Here is a 5,636-nt window from a genome sequence, read left to right on the forward strand (position 1 = left end):
CGCCATCACTGGAGCAAGCAAGCCTCCCTGTTCGCTTCAGTGCATGGCTGCCGGCCGCCATCTTGGCTGACAGTTAATTTGCATAAGGATATGCTGATTAGCCAATGGGAAGGGTAGTGGTCGTACGCTAATTACCATGTTTCTCTTTTATTAGTGTAGATTATGTTGTGTACTGTTAAAATTTTGTACAGATATGAAACATCTAGCTGCCTAGTTATTTGGTAGTATTACTTATAGTTAGGAAAATATGACCTCTAATGTGTAGAATAGGGCTTGCATGTTGTTGAAGGTCAATATTTATTAAAATAATTCATTTTATGTCAGCATTCATTTGGATATACATTATTATAAAGTCAATATGGTGTACCATTATTGTGCCTGTGTGTGTGTGTGTAAATCTGCTTTACTATGTTAAAACAAATAATATATTGAGATAGTCTTATATTTTGCAATATTCATGTTAAACTTAATAATTATCCTTCTCTCTGATAGGGGCCAATCATTCTTATTTCAGAGTTAAAGAAACTTCCAGCTGAATTAAACTAATGAAGAGATAACTATATTGTTTTCATTATAATATTGGGTGGGATGATTGAATAAGTTTTTCTTTCTAAACTCTGAAACAATTTCAAAGATATGCTTTTCTTCTTTGGTTAAAATCAGCTTGTATGCCACTGTTCCAGTGATGTATGGCTGCATAACAGTGGCTTAAATCCAGTGGCTTAAACAAGATGATTTCTTGTTTCTCCCAGTTGAGTGTGTCAGGAATTCAGATAAGACTTGGTTGGACAGTTCATTTGATCACCTGAGATTAACTGAGGTGACTTGGGAGGTGAGTTCACCTACTGATTGGGCTGGTCTGGGCTGTCCAAGATGGTGTTAGTTACAAGTGTGGCATCTTGGAGGGGACAGCTCGAAGGCAGGGCTCATCTGGCTCTTTCATTTTACCATGTAATTTCAGGTCTCTTCATGTGGTTTCACCAACAGGATAGTAAAATCTTCAAAAAGTTGTCTGACATCTTCATGAGACCAAATGCCCATGTTGCAGGACCAATCCCCAGTAGGGGGCATGCAGGAGGCAGCAGATCAATTATTCTCTCTCATCATTGATGTTTCTATCTCTCCCTCTACCTTCCTCTATGAAACAAAAAAAAGAAAAGAAAAAATTGTAGCTTTTGGGGTATTTCATCTTACACAAAGTAAATTGATATAGAGTGTATTTTAAAGGAAATAGGAAAAAAAAAAAAGCAGACCTGATTTGCTCTTCCTCCATGCATAGTATTTTTAGGAGCAGATAAAAAAGAAAGCCTAGAGTGGTTTAATTTATATATGCCATATTATAAAACAGGGAGTACATATTATTCCTAGTTAGGTATTAGCCTGTATTATTTTCCTCTTTTTCTTACATTAACTGAATGTTCAAAGTACATTCTTGGAAAACCAAAATAAGAGAATCCTATTTATCTCAGCATCTTATATTGTACCTCTTCTGTTTTATACATTTGAGAATACCAATAAAATGAGCAACCATCTAATGATAAAGGGATCTTGTACAAGTTTTAGCTTGGCTGTAATTTAATTTCCTCTGCTGTTGAATTTCTGTAACCTTCTGCAACTGTCATTTTGTGTTTGGAGTGTCTTATTTTATTTATTTATTAAAGCCAATTTAAAATGTGTGTTTTCTAGCAGCTCCTGAGAATATCTGAAAAGTTATCTTAATCTTACTGGATTTCGGCTTTTGATTGTGTGCATCGAAAAAATGGGCCACAAAGCCTAGGGTTGCACTGACTGACATTTCATTATCATATCAGTAAATATGCTTCATTGTTGGGAAGTTTCCGGGAAATATAGTGATAGTCCTTTAAAGCATTTGCTCATGAAATGTTCAAAAATATAAAGATTCTCTTTTTTAATCTCATTGAGAAGTTGAAGAAATGTCAAGCAGGTATAGTACACATTTTCCAGTTTGATTTTACTTCTTATTGTTATGGGAAGCAGCATGAATTTTTACTGAATACCTTTTTGGCTCTTTTCAGCTTTCCTATGTATTTCATAGGATTCTAATCTTTAATCCTGCTACATTCATTTTTAAGCTTAATGGCTGTCATATGGCTCTTCTGTTACCTGAAAACTCTTCTTTTTATTTTAATCATGATGCATTTAGAGAGATTTTTTTTACTAGAAATAAGGGTCACTAGAGAGAGATCTGACCTAAGCTATATAAAAAGGAAAGCTGTATTTTAGTGAGACGAGAGTGACAGGTAGTGATGTGATGGTGTAGAGGGAAGAAAACAAGAGCCAACTTGAAAAATAAAATAACCCACACACACAAAAAAAACTGTTTCATTTATATAAGTGGTGACTTCTTTTGACTCAGTCCTCAGCACAATATGGATTTTCTGCCAAAACTTCTCTGAACACTATAATCTTGTGTCTCAGGTTCACAATATAAAGAAATGATTAGGTTTAATTTTTAAAATCTAGAAAATAATTAGACCTATACAACATAATCATCATCAACAACAATATCATCTGTTATATTTAACAAAAGATAAAACTGAACTACAATTTTATGCAAGTATAAAGTATATCATAGCACACAGGCATATCAAACAGGGCTAAATAGTCTACCCATTTATTTAGATGCCCATTAAAACCTGTTAGTATGCATTAGAGATCCAATTTGTTCATGTAAATATTCACTGGTGTCTCCTCCATTTGTAATATAATAAGGCAGAGGAGATACTCAAATTCAGGATATACTCAGACTTGCTTCAAGGAGCCTATACTATTTGTGGGCTATTTTCCCACTGGAATCCCATATGCAGGCCCACATTAAAATGAAGATTCACTGTTAAGAACTGGAGTAGTTGCTTCAAGCATGGGACATGTTGTCTTAGTGAAGCTGGTTGCCAATTTGGAATACTTAGCCTCAGAGAGATTTGGAATTACAATTTACCATCTGTGAGTTGGGCATGTTATGAAGCTCTCCAAGCCTTCACCTCATGTGGATTTAATAGCAACTGTCCAATAACACTAACACTTATTACAATGTGTAGCGAGTTACCTGGCTCTTGTTCATCGCTCAATGAAGGTCTGTTGTCATCGCTGCCAATACTTGGGGTGCCCTCAGATAGAGTCCCCATTTACTCCTGCCAACCAGGTGGAATGTTGAGACTCCAAAGGCAACAACTGTGTTCTTCTGTAGTTTAAAGACATCTGTTCCATGCCCAATGTGTAGCACTAATAGACCTTCATCTTCCATAAAGAGGTGAACCTTGAAACAATGGTCATGATTCAAATGAACATTAACGTATGAAAATTAACAACAGTGCCCTAGCTGGTTTGGCTCAGCGGATAGAGCCAAGGGTCCCAGGTTTGATTCCAGTCAAGGGCATGTACCTGGGTTGTGGGCACATCCCCAGTAGGGGGCGTGCAAGAGGCAGCTGAATCGATGTTTCTAACTTGCTATCCCTCTCCCTCTCCCTTCCTCTCTGTAAAAAAATCAATAAAATATATTTTAAAAAAAGAAAATTAACAACAGTGAAAGGAAAGACAAAGAAAAAAGTATAGTAAAAAGAAAATAAATCAAGAAATTGACCCTTGCTTAACAAAGCAACTATATGGCTATGGTTATGTTTCAGTCATATACCAGGGAATAATATTAGGCAGTACCTTTTCCGGGACAAATGATGTGGATGCTGTCTACTCAGTATTATGGTCCTAGTTATTGTCATTGTAACACCAAAAGCTTCCTCAGAGAAAACATTACTGAAATCGAGCATAGTTTAATGCAAAGTTTAAAAAGACCATTTTAAATCACAGGATTGAAGATGCATAATATATAGGCAGTGTCCTTTCTTCCCACATAATGACTATGCCCGTTTCCTGTCCTTTACTTCATGCGATAAATTTTCCACCATTAGTAGAAAACACATAAGTAAGACATAACACAATTACTTTATGTTCCTCAATTTGAGAATTTTTTTTCTAAAGGGGATCTTATGAAAGAACCAAGAGCACAACCTTTACTTAAAAAATTACTTAGTAGTTTCAAAGCTATTGAGACACACTGGCTGTAATATTGATTCGCTCAGAAGAGATTATCTACATAACACCTGGCCTCATAAGGATTTGCAACATTTTCTATCAGGATTGTGCACTGAAAAATACACTTACGTTTCTGTGGAAACCACTGTCGATAGTACTATTGCCTCATCAAAGTTTTGAGATCCTACTTCTCTGACTAGGCAACAAAAATCCACTCCAACATCGAGATTGTGAGATTCAAGATAGTTGAGCAAAGTAAGGAATACGCTAGTATGTTTGCTGTTGTCAAATAAAGAATCAGATTAATGAGGAAGGGTGCTACAAGTCAAAATCCACGACTATTTAATATTGTTTGCATGTTCAATTAGTTGGTTCATCATTAATCATGGTTAGTTGCACTTGTTTTTTTTTCTGTAGACTTCATACACCAATTTTATTATAATCACTGTTCTCAGGATGTTTATAACAATGATTACAGCTCTCTTAACTATTTCACATATTTTGGAATTGTTTCAAAGTCAATGTATTATTTTTAAAATCAAGATTATCTGTCAAAAGAAATTGTAGATGACTTGTTTAGATAACTTTTGTGCACATTACAAAAGTAGAATGCTTTTTATTTATTTTTAAATTGGTATTCAGGTGAATATGTAGTCCTGATTCTGGTGATTGAGGCAGGGAGATGTAGAGAGGCTGGATGCTTTTTAACCAACTTGAAAAATAAAATAACCCACACACACAAAAAAAACAAAAACAGAAAAGCATCATGTCAAAATTATTCTATTCATTTCAGCACATTGCAAAGCATAAGACTAGGGAAAATATTTTTTAAAAAGCAATAATAATAAAAGTGATAAAAAGTAGAAATTGTAAAGGAGTCTTTTATCAGTATTTCAATTTACATAAGCAACATACTATCAGGTTTGATAGGATTCTATATTATCTGCATTCTGATGCATTTATTTAATGCTATAAGCCAAAGCAAGAAGTAATTATAAACATTATTTTATTATATTTTATTGCAAATTATCTTCTTTAAATTAAAAAATTTTTAAAAAACAAGAAGTGTATATTTACATTTATAAATCAGCCATGATGAAAGAACAATATTGTGATATTAAATATATATATACATACATATATATGCTATATATATCTTACCTAATAATAGACAAACATGTAAATTGACCATACCTTCGCTTCGCTAACCAGCCAATCAGGAGAGTTTGCAAATTAACCCAACAAAGATGGTGGTTAATTTGCATACTTAGGCTCCAAGCGGCGGAGTGAAGACTGAAGGCGAGCTGGAGCAGCGAAGACAGAAGACTGAAGGCGGCTCTGGCCGCAAAGTTTAAAAAGACCATTTTAAATAACAGGATTGAAGTTGCATAATATATATGTCCTTTCTTCCCACATAATGACTATGCCTGTTTCCTGTCCTTTACTTCATGCGATAAATTTTCCACCATTAGTAGAAAACACATAAGTAAGACATAACACAATTACTTTATGTTCCTCAATTTGAGAATTTTTTTTCTAAAGGGGATCTTATGAAAGAACCAAGAGCACAACCTTTACTTAAAAAA

Source organism: Myotis brandtii, unplaced genomic scaffold (genome assembly GCF_000412655.1).
Source record: "Myotis brandtii unplaced genomic scaffold, ASM41265v1 scaffold47, whole genome shotgun sequence".
In the NCBI taxonomy this organism is placed as follows: domain Eukaryota; kingdom Metazoa; phylum Chordata; class Mammalia; order Chiroptera; family Vespertilionidae; genus Myotis; species Myotis brandtii.